General features: G+C 45.1%; 1 protein-coding gene and 1 pseudogene across 2 annotated transcripts in view; both read left to right on the plus strand.

Annotated features, from left to right (window-relative positions):
- Window positions 1-14,421, plus strand: part of LOC148047649 (uncharacterized) — a 69,043-nt pseudogene extending 54,622 nt beyond the window's left edge. Inside the window, exon 2 of the transcript XR_015696160.1 lies at window positions 10,868-14,421. The product of XR_015696160.1 is annotated as an uncharacterized LOC148047649 (transcript). The remainder of the gene's footprint in view (window positions 1-10,867) is intronic.
- Window positions 1-17,329, plus strand: part of LOC106539510 (uncharacterized) — a 118,371-nt gene that overhangs the window by 86,161 nt on the left and 14,881 nt on the right. The gene's annotated exons all lie outside the window — the stretch shown is intronic.

Raw genomic sequence — 17,329 nt, forward strand, 5'->3', positions numbered from 1 at the left:
ACAAACCCAGAGAATGGGACCGCCACCAGGTCCAGCCCCACCCCGGCAATGCCTCCACAGGCTTTTGCCCAACCGATGGGTGTGGGTCAGCAGAGGGGCTTACCACCCCCAGCAGCAGACCAACAAGCTGCTCCTGTTCAACCACCACCGCCCCTCCCCCCACACCCCCACAGTTCCGTCCAACATTTGATGGGTCCCCAGATAAGCTGGCTTATTTCCTGAATCGAGTATGGGCGTACTTTGATCAAGTGGGCCCACAATACCCATCTGATCGAGGGTTGATCCAAGAGATAGCAGAGGGGATGAATGAAAAGGAGGCTGCACAGTGGATAGCGGAGCTCCACGAGGAAGCGGCTCCTGACCTGGATGATATAAATGGGTTCATCCAAGTGATGCATGCCAGGTTTAGCGATGTGACCCAAAATGTGGATGCGGAAGACCAGATCCACGAATTGTGACAGGCTGGTCATCCCATGAAGGAATTAGTTGGGAGTTCCGGAGAATAGCTGGGAGACTATACTATTGGCCAGAAGGACTATACATGGTCTATACATTCAAAAAAGCCTTAGATCCCAAACTGAAAGAAGCTTGTGCCGTAAGGGGGATCCCGGAACGTCTCCAAGATTGGTATACCACTGCAATCATACTAGACCACAAGATTAACACCTATCGAAAGCCTGGTACCGGTTCCCCTGCCAAAAAGCCTTTAGGCCAACGTACACAGAGGCAGCGAGCTGAGAGGGTTCTACCAACCCCTCGTGGGGCCTTTATAAAGTGCTACCGATGCGGTCAGATGGGGCACAGAGCAACAGAATGCCTGGCTCCAGCTCCTGTTCCACAACAGCGCCAACCACCTGCCAGCGCAATGAAGAAAAAACCCAAAAAGCCACCTGAAAAGAGCCGTTTACTACAGCAGCCAATGGAGGTAGAGAGCCCTGCTTTTGAAGAAGCCCCTGGGGCCTCGGAGGATGAAAATGCCGAAGGCAACCCAATGGTGAGTGCACCTATTCCCTCCTTTAACATAAAATCCCAACTCCAAGTACCCAGAATGGGGGTAGAAGGGGAAGTTGGGGCGATCATAGACACCAGATGCACCAGATGTTTAATCAGCATGTCAATAGTGGAGCAGCTAGGTATACGCACAAGACCCATAAACCCCCCTATTCGATTCAAGCAAGTAGATGGAACCCTAATTGGAGGCGCCCCGGCCACAAAAATCACTGAATTAGTAAAGTTGAAGATAGGCCGCCACAATGAGTTCATCAGATTTATTGTAGCCTCCAAAATGCAGGAGTCAATTATCTTGGGACTTTCATGGTTGGACAAGTGGGCACCTACTATCAAGTGGGAGGACGGTGTTAGAAAATTGATAATTGATTTTGGGCCATTACCAATAGCAGTAGACTTAGCAGTAGACTTATATACCGCTTCATAGGGCTTTCAGCCCTCTCTAAGCGGTTTACAGAGAGTCAGCATATTGCCCCCAACAATCTGGGTCCTCATTTTACCCACCTCGGAAGGATGGAAGGCTGAGTCAACCCTGAGCCGGTGAGATTTGAACTGCTGAACTGCTGATCTAGCAGTAGCCTGCAGTGCTGCATTTAACCACTGCGCCACCTTGGCTCTTAGAACCAACCGTGGCCACCCAGGAACAATTAGAACCAACAGCCCAAACCATCTAGAACCTGCAGCCCCCGCAGCAGACACCAAACCTCCAGGGATCCAACGAGTGCCAAAGGTCTACTGAGACTTGGGAGGGGTGTTTGGTGAGGAAGACGGAGACTACCTTCCACCTCACCGCCCCACAGACTGTGCGAATGACTTCAAACCAGGGGTAGCCTTACCAAAACCAAAAATGTACTCTATGACTCCCAAGGAGATGACTGAATTGAGGAAGTACATCGATACCAATTTAAAAAGGGGTTTTATTGAACCAGCAAAGTCGAAAGTAGCGGCCCCAGTGCTCTTCAGAGAAAAGAAAGATGGCGGAGTTCGCCTCTGTGTAGATCTGCAAGCCTTGAATGCAGTATGCGAGAAGAACACCCATCCTCTCTCCTCTCTCCCTCATGAAGGATATGTTGAACCACTTGGCTAAAGGCAAAATCTTCACCAAGCTGGACTTGAGAGAGGCATATTATCGCATACGAATCCAAAAGGGGGATGAGTGGAAAACTGCATTTAACAGTCCCCTGAAAAGCTTCCAGTACAAAGTCATGCCTTTTGGACTACAAGGACACCCACAGTCCTCATGCAGTACATAAATGAGGTATTACATGACCACCTATACTGCGGAGTACTCATTTATTTAGATGACATCTTGATTTTCTCTGAGACCCTAGAAGAACATGTAAAACTGGTGCGTCAAGTTCTGAAAAAAATTCTAGCTGCCAAGCTGTACGTCAAATTGTCAAAGTGTGAGTTCCACAAGACCTCGCTAGATTACCTGGGGTATCTCCAACGAAGGAGTAGAAATGGATCCAGGAAAAGTAAAAGCAGTGTTGGATTGGAAACCTCCCAGTACTCGCAAACAACTACAAAGCTTCCTTGGATTTGTGAATTTTTATAGGCAGTTCATCCCAACTTTCACTGAAATTGCCCTACCATTAACTGAGCTACTAAAGACGGGTCCTTCTCCAACAAAGCCAAAAGCAAACCAACCACTAAGTGGATGATGGACTATCAAAAAGCCTTTGAAAAATTAAAATGCAGCATCCCATCTTGCAGCATCCCGACCCAGAACAACCATTTATAATCCAGACGGATGCCAGTGATGTAGCAATAGCTGCAGTACTACTGCAAAAAAGTAAAGAAGGCTACCTCTTGCCTTGCGCTTATACCTCCAAGAAACTCACCCCTACTGAAAGAAGGTGGCCCATTTGGGAGAAAGAGGAATTCACAATCAGGTGGAGCATGCTCATCTGGAGACATCTCCTAGAAGGGGGGGGGACATACCATTCGAGATCTGGACTGATCATAAAAACCTCGTAGCACTTTTAGCTCATCGGAGGTTATCCCCTAAGCAAGTTCACTGGGCACAATACTTCCAAAGTTCAAATTCGAAATTAAACACATCCCATCTTGTTAGCAGATGCTCTGTCGAGAAAACCGCAATATGACAGTAAGAAGGAAGAAATCGACTACCCCATCATATCTCCCTCTCACCAAAAAGCAGCTCAAGTCATCACTCGGAGCCAAGATAAGTTGATGACCAAGCTGAAGGCAGCTCTCCGGACGAACCCATGGTTCAACCACAACAAGGACATCCTAACGGTGAGCGATGGTTTAGCCTGGAAGGGGTCCAAGCTATACGTTCCTGCAGAGATGAGGCTGCAAGTGCTACAGTGGAGGCATGATGCGAAACTAGGAGGCCACTTCGGATTCCTAAAAATACTCCACCTTACCAGACATCAATTTTGGTGGCCAAAGATGAAATCAGAGGTGGAAGATTATGTAAAAAGCTGTGCTACTTGTGCCACAATGAAAACCCGGCGGGAAAACCCCCTGGACTACTACAATGAGTGGCCAGCCTCAGCCGACCATGGGAAGAGATCGCCAAGGATTTCATCATCGAGCTTCCAAACAGCGACGGTAATAGAGTAATCTGGACAGTTATTGATTTGTTTTCCAAGCAAGCGCATTTCTTCGCTTGCTCAGGGTTGCCATCTGCAAAGAAATTATCGGAAATGTTTGTGAAACACATTTATTGCCTGCACAGGGTGCCAAAAAGGGTCATTTCAGATCACGGAGTTCAGTTCACCATTAAGTTCTGGAGAGAGTTCCTCAAATCAATTGGATCCACACAGGGACTCAGCTTGGCATTTCATCCTAGCACAAATGGCGCAGCAGAGAGGGCCAATGTGATGGTGGAACAATACCTCCAGTGTTATGACTATCAGCAAGACAACTGGTCAAACTAACTACCCTTTGCTGAAGTGGCATACAACAATGCGGTCCACAGCAGTACCGGTTTAACTCTGTTCCAGATTACCAGTGGCATGGAGTTCGTTCCCATGCCTGAGCTGCCAAAAGAACCTCCCTCCTCCTTGTCTCTGAATGAATGGATGGACACATTAAAGAAGGAATGGGAGAATACGAAGAAGGCTCTAACCAATTTTTCATCTCTACCTGTATTCTATGCCATAATGGTTCATAATTATACTTATATAGTTTCCCATTTGAAGTTGTAATATAAACTCCTAAATATTTAACCTTTTTAACTATCTCACATCCTGTTATTCTTTCTAATTCTTCCCTTTGATTAGTGTTCATATTTTTAACTAACATCTTTGTTTTCCCTAGATTTATTTTAAACCCAGATACTTGGCCATATTGATTAATCATATTCATTAAGATCTTAGTAGATTTCCCTGGTTGGGTTAAAGTTATAACCAAGTCGTCCGCAAATGCTCGTAATCTATATTCGTGATGCCTAATCTTAATTCCCTGTAAATCATCTGACCCCCGTATTTTATTCAGCAATAACTCCAAGGTTATAATAAACAATAATGGCAATAGGGGGCAACCCTGTCTTGTACCTTTCTCGGTTTTAAAAGATTCTGTTAAACTTTCATTAACTATAATTTTTGCTTTTTGTTCCTGATATATTGCATTGATTGATTGTAGAAAATACTCTCCAATTTGCATCTTTTGCATTGTTTTCATTAAAAATTGCCAATTCACTCGATCAAATGCTTTATCCGCGTCCAGAAATATAAGCACTGTGGGGACTTGGTTATTCTTTCCCAGATACTCCAATATATTAACAATTTGTCTTACATTACTTCTCATTTATCTTCCTTGTATAAAACCAGTTTGATCATTGTGAATCAGTTGCTGAGTAGCTAACATCAACCTGTTTGCTAGTATTTTGGCAAAAATTTTGTAATCTGTATTGAGTAATGATATAGGCCTATAATTTTTTGGCTGACTAAGATCTTGATCTTCTTTGGGGATCAAGGATATAAAAGCTGTTCTCTAAGATGGAGATACCTTTCCTTCCATTTGGATAATGTTAAATAATTCCTTAGGGGGTTCTACCATTTCTAATTGTAAATGTTTATAATAAACCACTGTCAAACCATCTGTACCAGGTGCTTTCCCAACTTTTAACTGTTTAATTACCTGGAGGATTTCCTCCGAAGTTATTGGTTGGTTCAATCTCTCCCTTTGCTCATCTTTAACTATAGATATTTTTTCTTTCTCCAAGTATCTATCTATATCTAAGCCTTGTATTTAATCACCAGTGTACAGTTTTGTGTAAAATTCTAAGAAGACCTTTTTGATCATATCCTGTTGATGAACTTCTTTACCTTTATGGTCTATTTTTTGTATGGTACGAGATTTTTGTTTTTTCTTCGTCATATATGCTAACCATCTGCCTGGTTTATTTGCATTGCAAAAAGTATTATGTTTAGCATATAACAGATTAGTAGCCACCTGGTCTGACATCAATATATTAAATTGCGCTCGTAATAAGGTGGTTGCCTCTTTTGTCTTCTTATCACCTGGGTTGAATATTAACTCCTGCTCTTTCTTCTTTATCTCTTCCTCTAGTTCCTTCCTCCCCCCCCCCGTCTATGTCTATGTAGCTTATTTAAATTTATTAGAACTCCTCTCACATACGCTTTGCTTGCATCCCAAACCATTTCCATAGATGTACCCTTGTTCATATTGAAAACAAAATATTCTCTCAACAGTTTTTTACATTCATTGACATTTTTCACATATCTAAATAAATTTTCATTTAGCCTCCAACACCTTCTAGATTCCTTCCCATTTTCCAATTCCATCCAAACCGGGTTATGATCTGTTAAGACTTTGGAACATATCTTCGTCTTCTTTGCCTTAGAAAGCAAATCATTTGTAGTTAGTATAAAGTCAATCCTGGAAAAAGATTGATGTTTATCAGAAAAAAATGTAAAGTCCTGTTCTTTAGCATTCCTTTCTCGCCAAATATCTCTTAGCTCCAAATCATCCATCATATCGAAAAAGGACTTAGGTAGTTTTGCACGTGTTTGAGTATTTTACAAAACATCCTTCTTATCTTTCTTGGTATCCAAAACTCCATTCCAGTCACCCATTAGTATGCAGGATCTGTAGTCCCATTGTATTAACTTGGTATGGAGCGTCTTGTAGAATTTTTCTTCTTGTTGATTAGGGGCATATACTCACATTAAGAGTATCTTTTTTCCTTCTAATAATAGTTCTATTGCAATATATCTTCCTTGAGAGTCTGCTTCAATTAGTTCAGCCTTTATATCCTTTCTTAGGTATATAACTATACCATTTTTCTTCTCCGAAGCAGAGGTCACAAAATGTTGGGCCAGTCTTGCATTCATCAAATATTTCTGGTCATTTGTTCTAATATTTATTTGTTTGTTTGTTTGTTTGTTAAATTTCTAGGCCGCCCAATCCTGGAGGACTCCGGGCGGCTTACAAAGAAAGAAAAAAAGAAAAGCAAAAAAAGAATAATTTAAAATTCCCAACACACATACATTTCTAATCGGGGCTGGACCTTTACAATAAGGTCAACAGCCCCAGGCCTGCCGGAACAGTCAGGTTTTAACAGCTTTTCTGAAGGCCATGAGAGTGGGTAAGGTCCGGACCTCTGGGGGTAGCTGGTTCCACAGGGTCAGAGCAGCCACAGAGAAGGCTCTCCTCCGGGGGCCTGCCGGCTGACACTGTCCGGCTGACGGCATCCAAAGGAGGCCAACCCTGTGGAATCTTATCAGCCGTTGGGAGGTGTGTGGCAGTAGGCGGTCTCGCAGATACGCTGGTCCTGAGCCATGTAGGGCTTTAAAGGTGATAACCAACACCTTGAATTGCGTCCGGAGACCAATTGGCAGCCAGTGCAGCTCGCGGAGGACAGGTGTAATATGCGTGTATCTTGGTACACCCAAAATCGCTCGCGCGGCTGCATTCTGGACTAGCTGTAGTCTCTGAACGCTTTTGAAGGGTAGTCCCATGTAGAGCGCATTGCAATAATCCAGCCTTGAGGTGACAATGGCGTGAGTGACCATTTGAAGTGCCCCCCCGGTCCAAGTAGGGCCGCAATTGTTGTACCAGGTGAACCTGGCCAAAGGCCCCCCTGGTCACAGCCGACAGATGGTGTTCCAGTGTCAGCTGTGAATCCAGGAGGACCCCCAAATTGCGAGCCCTCTCTGAAAGGTGTAAGTCTTCACCCCCCAGGATCAAGGACGGACTGTCTGAACTGTCTTTCGGGGGTAACATCCATAGCCACTCGGTCTTATCGGGATTGAGCACCAATTTGTTCATCCCCATCCAGATCCTGACAGCTTCCAGGCATCGGCACATCACGTCCGCCGCTATACTGAGCTAGCACGGGACAGATAGATACAATTGCGTATCATCTGCATATGATGGTACTTTATCCAGTGCCGTTGTATGATCTCACCCAGCGGTTTCATGTAGATGTTAAATAGGAGGGGAGACAGGACCGAATCCTGCGGCACCCTACACTTGAGGGGCCTAGGGGTCGACCTCTGTCCCCTGACCAACACCGACTGCGACCTACCGGAGAGGTAAGAGGAGAACCACCGTAAAACGGTGCCTCCCACTCCCACCTCCTCTAGACGTCGCAGATGGATACCATGGTCAATGGTATCGAAAGCCGCTGAGAGGTCAAGAAGCACCAGGATAGAGGAATGTCCTCTATCCCTGGCCCGCCAGAGATCATCGATCAGTGCGACCAAAGCGGTTTCTGTGCTGTACCCAGGCCTGAAACCAGACTGAAAGGAATCCAGATAATCCGCTTCATTCAAGGTCCGTCGGAGTTGAACCGTCACCACCTTCTCAACAACCTTCCCCAAAAAAGGAAGGTTGGAAACAGGACGGTAGTTTTTCAAGACGGCTGGATCCAAGGAAGGCTTCTTGAGGAGGGGTCTCATCACTGCTTCCTTTAGTGGTTGCGGGAAAGACCCCTCCTGCAAATAAGCATTGGTAATCGCCTGGAGCCAGCCGCGTATCACCTCCCTGCTGGTCGAAACCAGCCAGGAGGGGCATGGGTCCAGTAAACAGGTGGAGGCGCTCATCGCTCCCATGGCCTTGTCCACTTCCTCAGGGGTGACAAATTCGAACTCATCCCAGGAAATCTGACTTAGATTTACCCTTGGCATCTCGGCTGGTATTACCCAAGCGGAGTCAAGGTCTGTCCGAAGCTGAGTGATTTTATCTGACAGAAACTGAACAAATTCCTCAGCTCTTCCCTGCAGGGATTCCCCCACCCCTCACCTTTCAGGAAGGAGCGGGTCACCCTAAACAGGGCGGCTGGGTGGGATTCCACGGACGCAATAAGAGCGGAAAAATGTGTGCATTTTGCCGCCCATATCGCCACTAGATAAGTCCTAATGAAGACTCTTAGTAGTGTTTGATCAGATTCAGAGTTACTAGTCCTCCAACGTCACTCTAGGCGTCTCTTTTGGCGCTTCATCTTCCGGAGTTCCTCGGTGAACCAAGGTGCTCTCCTGGATCCACTGCCGCAGAGAGGCCTCAAAGGCGCAATCTGATCCAGTGCCTCAGTCGCCGCAACATTCCAGGCAGCGACTAAGGATTCGGTCGGATTGCGGGCAAGGGAGTCAGGTATATCTCCAAGCTCACTCTGAAATCCCATCGAGTCCATCAGGCACCTGGGGCGGAACCACTTAATTGGTTCCACCTCCCTGCAGTGGGGGAGTAGTGTCCTGAAGTCAAGCCTCAGCAAGGACTGATCTGACCATGACAAGAGGGAGGTCTCTATTCCCCTTAATTCCAGATCACATCTCCACTGCCCCGAGAGAAATACAAGGTCGAGTGTGTGTTCTGCTCTATGAGTTGGGCCATGAACTATTTGGGTCAAGTCCATGGTTGTCATGGAGGCCATGAACTCCTGTGCCCCTTCAGAGTGTTCGCCAAGAGACAGTAGATTAAAGTCCCCCAGCACCATTAGTCTGGGGAACTCTACCGCCAACCCGGCTACTGCCTCTAGCAGCACAGGCAGGGCTGCCGTGACGCAGCTGGGAGGTAGGTACGTCAAGAACAAGCCCACTTGAACCCCTAGGTCCAACTTCAAGGGAAGAGACTCACACCCCACAATCTCCGGGGCAGGGCTCCTGCGGGGAACTAATGACTCCCGGATAACCACTGCTACTCCCCCACCCCTTTCTCTGGTGTCGCGGTTGGTGGAGCATCTGGAACCCATCTGGGCACATTTCTGAGAGGGGGACTCCTCCCTCTTGGCCCAGCCAGTCTGCCCCCCCGTCTAATATTAAATCCTGGACGAGGGGAGCCTTATTCACAACAAACCTGGCATTTAGCAGCAGCAACCTGAGACCAGGGCCGTGATCTCCCCTGCTTCCAGGTTCTTGAGGTGAGCCTGAAGGGCCGAAACAAGGAATCGCTGTAATGTAGTGAGTCCTTCTTCCCCGGTAATGGCTAGCCCTACAGCTCCCATCGTATCTGCCCCCCCCAGTTGTAACCAAGATGCTCTGACCCTCTCCCCCCCTGTAGACCCCCCCCTCTCATGGCCCCCATTCTTGCCGGCAGGCCACACACGCCATTCACTCTGGGGCGAGGGGCGGATCCGGGCCCCCATCCACTTCTGCTTCTGCACTCAGTGGAGGGGGCTCCAGTTCGCACTCCCAGACCTATCATATTCACTCAACAAACATTCTGCACAGACACACCCCACAGTAGTCGTTAAAAATACAATACAGTAAAAAATAATTAACTTTGCTGATGGGATCTTGGAGCAAGGCACAAAATGAACCAGTTTGGAAAACAGATCGGTGATAACCCAGCTATTTAGGAGGGAACGGGTTATCCTGAACAGGGCGGCTGGGCGCGACTCAGCGGAAGCAATCAGAGTGGCAATGTAAGTTCTTTTTGACGTCCTGATTGCCCGGATGTACTCTCTGATGCAGGATGTTAAAAGTGCTCGGTTCAATTCGGATTTACTGGATCTCCAATGGTGCTCTAGGCGTCTCTTTCGGCGCTTCATCTCCCGGAGTTCCTCAGTAAACCAAGGAGCCCTCCTGGATCCACTGCCTCAGAGCGGCCGTAGAGGCGCAATCCGGTTAAGAGACTCCGTCGCTGCCGAGTTCCAAGCAGCAACCAGAGTCTCCGCCGGACTGCGGGCGAGGGTATCAGGAATAACCCCAAGCTCCGTTTGGAACCCCAAAGGGTCCATAAGTCGCCTCGGGCGAAACCACCTGGTCGGTTTCTCCTCCCTACAGTGGGGGTTTGGTCTCCGAAAGTCAAGCCTCAGTAGGTAGTGGTCTGACCACGACAGGGGTACGATCTCACTACCCCTCAGACCAAGATCACAAGTCCACTGCTCCGAGAGAAATACGAGGTCGAGCATGTGACCCGCCGAGTGGGTTGGGGCGAGTGGGTTGGGCAACTCCTACACTTTGGCTTTTATAGATGTAGTCTCTATCTCTGACCCGTGTTGCAACGTGAATCAAGTAAATGCAGTCTTACTGAAGTACTAATGCAAATCTCTGGCATTTTTCATGTTTCAGCTAACCATGAAAAAATAAAGTTTTGATTCAAAACAAAATTGTGGTTGCATGTTTGCATTTTTATTTTTAGTGTTTTTAAGTTCTATAACACCTGTGTTTGAAAACAACCCTTTGCACTGCTAAGTATTCATTGATTGACTCAGTCAACAACCAATTTCTTCATTGAATGGATATTTGAACTTGGATCTGGGTAGTTTTCCATGTGTCAAATGAATCATGATTAATGTAAAATTATTGTAGGCTTGTGGCATGCTTGCTTTTTCATTGTAACATAAGCTTTTTTCTTTTTTCTCATCTTCTGCAACCATTTTATGCACAATTAAAGATACACTTTTATTTGAATCTGATAGACACAGAAGATGGCAATAGGAGCACTCTGGACACTGAGGATAAAAGCAACATTGAAAAGGAAAACAAATTAGTCCAGAAATCAAAATATTTTCCATTCCCTTCAGAGAGCCACACAATTCTCCAACTTCCTCAGTAGGTGAGAGAGAAACGAGAGAAAATCAAGAAAAGGTTTCTAGCTGGGAAACGGAGCGTGTGAATTCAAGCATATATTACATGAATGGTCAAGGGAGATTATTTTTCCATTCAGCAAAAGAGGGAAATATCTGGAAGTTACTGGGGAGGAAAAGGAGAATTGGAAAACCACGTAGAGCAGACTGTGTGACAGGCATTGCTCTGGGAAGAAGAAAACTGCTTGAAACAAAACACCACCAAACAAGGGACCATCCATATTTTTGATTTCCTCAGGAATATGAGTTATGGAAAAGCTCCATAGACGTGCCAGTTGTGGTAAAGATACAACTTGCAAATCACAGTTGATTATGCATGAGAAGACCCAGACTGGAGAAAAGCCATATGAATACTCTGAATGTAGCAAAACCTTTGGTCACAACAACTCCGTTTTGTTTCATGGAAGGACCCACACAGGACAGAAGCCCTAAAAGTGCTCCCAATGCGATAAATGCTTTAGCAAGTATGGGAATGTGGACTCACACCAAGGAGAAATTGTTTGAATGTCCTGAATGCGGGAAATGTTTATGTGATAAATCCAGCCTGGTTACACACCAGAGAACTCACGCAGGAGAGAAACCATTTGAGTGTCCTGATTGTGGGAAATGTTTCTGTGATAAATCACACCTTGTTGCACACCAGAGAACTCACACAGGAGAGAAACCGTTTGAATGTCCCGATTGCGGGAATAGTTTTAGACAGAATTCCATCCTGGTGACACACCAAAGGACTCACACAGGAGAGAAACCCTTTAAATGTCCTGATTGTGGTAAACGTTTTAGTCAGCTTTCCAGCCTGGTGAAACACCAGAGGACTCACACAGGAGAGAAACCCTTTGAGTGTCCTGATTGTGGTAAAAGTTTTAGTCACTATTCCAACCTGGTGACACACCAGAGGACTCACACAGGAGAGAAACCCTTTGAGTGTCCTGATTGTGGGAAAAGTTTCAGTACCAATTCCAGCCTAGTGACACACCAAAGGACTCACACAGGAGAGAAACCCTTTGAGTGTCCTGATTGTGGTAAAAGTTTCAGTACCAATTCCAGCCTAGTGACACACCAGAGAACTCACACAGGAGAGAAACCATTTGAATGTCCTGCTTGTGGGAAAAGATTTACTCGGAATTCCAGCCTGGTGACACACCAAAGGACTCACACAGGAGAGAAACCCTTTGAGTGTCCTGATTGTGGGAAAAGTTTCAGTACCAATTCCATACTGGTGACACACCAAAGGACTCACACAGGAGAGAAACCCTTTGAGTGTCCTGATTGTGGTAAAAGTTTCAGTACCAATTCCAGCCTAGTGACACACCAAAGGACTCACACAGGAGAGAAACCCTTTGAGTGTCCTGATTGTGGTAAAAGTTTTAGTCACTATTCCAACCTGGTGAAACACCAGAGGACTCATACATGAGAGAAATCCTTTGAGTGTCCTGATTGTGGTAAAAGTTTTAGTAAGAATTCCAACCTGTTGGCACAGCAGAGAACTCACACAGGAGAGAAACCATATGAGTGTCCAGACTGTGGGAAAGATTTCAGTATTAGCACTAGCCTTCTAAATCATATGCTTATAGACACAGGGGAGAAACCATTTGAGTGTCCCAAATGTGGATGGTGCTTCAGGAAAAATTCCACCCTTATTGTACACAAGAAAATCCACATGTGGCCCCAAGTGATGAGTGTAGAAAAGGTTTGAATTTCATTTCTAAAGTCCCTCTGTAAATCCAACTGAGAAATTGACTATTTAATTTGACTACAAAGAATTTGCCTAATTTTTTGTTGGCAAATATGTAGTGGTGTTAAACGGGAAGGAGGAAGGAAAAAATGGCAACATATTAGTGTGATAATGCTATCTGGTCATTAGCAGCAGAACTTGCTGGATATGGGTAGTTCTTGGGTTACGAATGTAGTGGATCCTGCCCATTGCATCTGAAACTTGAGACGTTGTGGGAGTGAATCTCGTACATTGAACAACATCACTCCCTGCTTTCGCCCACACGTTCATTGTTTTCCTGCTTCAGATCAGCTTGACATGGCATCTGGCGCCAAGAAAGCAGCCCTGAGAGGCTGTGCGCGACTTCTTGGGGTTGCTTTCTCATTGGCAAATCATTTGAGGATTGCGTTCCTGAAACCTTTGGCAGCCCTTTGCAAAAAGCCTTTGCCTGTAGGAACAGGACTTTGGAGGGACACACCCACTCCTCCCAAGCTCAGTTGGTGGCAACAAAGTCAGTTTGCAAAGGGCTGCTGAGGCCCTATAGGAATGCAATCTCCCAGCAGGCCTTGGCAAGGAAATGGCAAATGGAGGGAAGGACTGAAAGAATGAAGTCTTCTCACCATTTGCAAACGTCCACACCTCAATTCACAGAGAATAGATGCCTAAAGTGTCAGATTACTCAAGACTACTGACCTTGCGTGATCTCGCAGTACGTTAGGCCTCTGTCCTCTGTGAATGCTGACAAATAAAGCACAGCAGAGAGATCTTTGCAAGTTAAGTCACTCTCCACAGGCAAAATGCCTGTGAAGACTCAGCTGGGGTTGGGAGAATAGGGGTGAATATAACAGAGCCTCTGCAGTTGTTCGTAAGGATGAACAACAGCCGTGGTGCTCCAGTATTCATAATTTCAGGATTTGTTTGTAAATGCTGGGGGGAAGGGGGGGCTTATCGTGTAACTTTGAACATTTGCTAAGAGAACACTTGTAATCCAAGGATTACCTGTATTTATATTTGTAGAAATAGTAAAAATCTTTTTGGGGTGGTTGCTGCCAACGATTTAGGATCAAATATTTTCAATGGGTGAGAAACTAAAGGAAGCCAACTTCATTGGTGCTGGCCAGAGATGCTTCCAAGGACACCCATGCTAAATGTCTTGTGCGTCTGTAACTTTGCATACACAGAAGTTTTCATTAGGTCAAAGAGAGAAAATCAGATAACCAGCAGGACTTGAAAAGGGGGGCTTGGGAAGAGGAGATTATTGTCTATATATGCTGAGAGAAATGTTTCCAAAAGGCATTTCAAAAGGTTGGAAGAAAGATTGTTAATACAGATGTGCCTACAAAAATGTATCAAAGTTGCCCCACTCTTTGTTTGATACACATTCCTTTTTTTAAGTCAAAATTTTAATTAACAAAGTATGCAAAACAAAGAAAAACAATTGATACAGGGAAGCAGGAAAGGAGTCAAAAAAAGAAAAAATAATATAATGCACCTTCCGCCTTTTTCTCCGTTGAGAAATTGTCATCACCCATTCCTCTTTGGAAATTACCTCTGCTCAGTTTACCAGAATAAAATCTTCCTTGGAAATAGATCCTGTCCTGAAGTCCATTCCTCACAGTAATCCAGTCCAACATTTCTCTTTCACATTGCTCATAGGAACAGGGAGATTTTCTCTCTGGACAGGTAGCAAGCAGCCAAGCTTTAATGAATACATCATATCGGCAAAGATGAGGGCAAAAGAAGGTCTGACTATTTCCCGTGTAAATGCAGATAGTTAACGTTCAAGTTTTCCCTCCCTGCTATTAGGCCTGGTCACATTGTCCAATGGAGACTTCTAGTATTGTTGTGAGAAAGTCTTTTTTGGCTCTGGTAAACCTGCCGAAACGTCCTTGGTTCCCATGGCTGGCATCGATGTCTGGAGCTTTGTTCTATCTCCCCCCTTCTGTCTCCCCATAGTTTTTTTGCAAACTGAGAAACGATAATAGTTGCAACAGCAAAAACACCATTTGAAGCTTGACACACTCTGCACACTGGATTCCACAAAAGCATTGGAAGCCCTGACCTAAAGCAGAACTGCAGCTTATATATCTTGGGTGTTCTACATTACAAAGATATAAAACGGGTAGGAATCAACTTGATGTTGGAATTTTTTTGATAATCTCATTTAAGGGACCTCATTAGTCTAGGAGAGGAATAGGTGCTAACTTTCTACACTACATATTTCTTCACTCCCGAGATTTCATTCCATTGGTGGTACATGGTTTAAAACTGGTTCTCCTTCATATTAGGGTTAACTTGTGTGAATTTGTAGACATGTTCTTTTCTTGGAAACAATATAGAACTGATAATGCCACTGAAGTCATGGAATCGCCATTTGGGACCTTCACAATTGGCTTCCAAGAACCAAAAATGACAGGAAGTTGTAAGTCACAGTCATGGTACATTGCACTGAACGGAACATGGTGATTTGCTTAATGACCACAGCTACAACAGATATTGTAAGTTGGCATGGTTATGTGGTCAGTGTACTGTGAGAAGCAATCACAAACCCACCCACCCTGAGAATGAAATGTTTTGGGGAATATTAAAGAGGGGCAGAATATTATATTTACCCAAAGGAGAAATGGAGAAAAAAAATCTTAACAAAGGAAGAAAGTATCTTCAGAGATTTTGTGCCCATTAAGAAATCCAGGGCAGCCTATTCACAAACAGAAAACCTTCAGCTCCAGTTGATGGGATTAAAATTTGCCTTCCCCCACCCAAATTCTAAGGACAGGATTTTTAAGGACCTTTTAGGATACAATGGATGGAAACTGATCAAAGAGAGATTCGAGGAGTCGAAAAGGACCTACTGCCATGGAATCACTGAAAATATCTTCCAAACACCTTGATGGAGATTAGACAAGTATGTGTTTCCACCTCCTGTCGCTAGATGGCGGTCAGGTAACATCTGTGCTTAGAAAGCCATCTACACCATGCTTGCGTTTAAAAAAGGAGTTTTAAACCATTGCTAGAAAGGATAGGAGGAGAGAAGCGTAGAGGAACTTCCTCTTCCGGATGACTCATGGGAGGAAGGAGGTGTGCAGGGCGGCTCTTCTGCTCCTCCAAGGATCGAAGCCAGCAGCTGGAAGGTGAGTGGAGGGCAGGTGGGAGGAGAGTCCTGGAGCAAGTCGGGCTGTTCAGTTCCCTCCACGGCCTGGAAGCAGAGAAGCAACTGGGCTGAAGCATCTCAGCTGCTGCTGCTGCAGGTTCCTTCCCTCCCCGAATTTAAGCCCACTGGTGCTGCCCGCTGTGAAACTGGTGGCTGCAATTTTCCTTCTGGTGGGAAGATTGAGAAAACCTTTTAAATTAGGGGACTGGAGACTAAAACATGTGAAGAACGGTTGCAGGAACTGGGTATGTCTAGTTTAATAGAAAGAAGGACTAGGGGAGACATGATAGCAGTCTTCCAATATCTCAGGGGCTGCCACAAAGAAGAGGGAGTTCAACTATTTTGCAAGGCACCTGAGGGCAGAACAAGAAGCAATGGGTGGAAACTAATCAAGGAAAGAACTGAGGAGAAATTTCTGACAGTTAGAACAATTAATCAGTGGAACAGCTTCCCTCCAGAAGTTGTGAATGCCCCAACACTGGAAGTCTTTAAGACGTTGGATAGCCATTTATCTCGAACGGTATAGGGTTTCCTGCCTAGGCAGGGGGTTGGACTAGGAGACCTCCAAGGTCCCTTCCAACTCTGCTATTATATTATTGTATTAATTAAGGTTGATTCTTTGGGAATGGCTTCCCTCCAGAAGTTGTGGGTGCTGCCATCACTGGACGGTTTTCAGGGGAGATTGAACAGCCATTTGCTGCTTGTACTTATATGCTGTGCTTGATTTTTGTCAAACATGTCACTGTGCATTATGGTCTGGTCTGTGCAAAGGACAGTGTTGCAGAAGTCCTGTGATTTGTTCAGGTGCAACTTTGCAAACCTCAGCCATGTTGCTATGACCTTTTTAGAGAGAAGAGCAACCCTTCCAAACGAACCATAGTTGTTCCGTTTTTTCTAATTGCACTGTCATGAATCTTGATATTTAACATGCTAACTGAAGCCAGTAGAGCCTGATATATAACCTTTTTTAAAAAAAAAATTGCTCTGGCCATTGCATCGTCTGGCCTTGGGGTGAATTTTCTTGGATGTCGACTCCTGGGAAGATTGGCAACTCCCGTATTTTTTGGAGTATAAGACCCACGAAGGTTTTGAAGGGGCAAATTAAAACAAAGTAGGTAGGTAGAGAGAAGGATAGAGAGGGAGAGAAAGAGAGAGAAATACAATAGGAAGGTAGGGAGAGAGATTGTATGCGTTGGTAGGTAGAGGGATAGAGAGAGAGAAATAGAAAGTGAGAGAGAAATACAGTAGATAGGTAGGGAGAGAGAGTAGGTAGCTAGATGGATAGAGAGGAATAGAAAGAAAAATACAGTAGATAGGTAGGGAGAGATAGTTGGTATGTAAGTAGGTAGGTAGAGGGATAGAGAGAAAGAGAGAAATACAGTAGTTAGGTAGGGGGAGAGAGTAGGTAGATAGGTAGATAGAGGGATAG

Source organism: Thamnophis sirtalis, unplaced genomic scaffold (genome assembly GCF_051295495.1).
Source record: "Thamnophis sirtalis isolate CommonGarterSnake01/CBP01778 unplaced genomic scaffold, rThaSir2_p1.2 scaffold_3, whole genome shotgun sequence".
Taxonomy (NCBI): domain Eukaryota; kingdom Metazoa; phylum Chordata; class Lepidosauria; order Squamata; family Natricidae; genus Thamnophis; species Thamnophis sirtalis.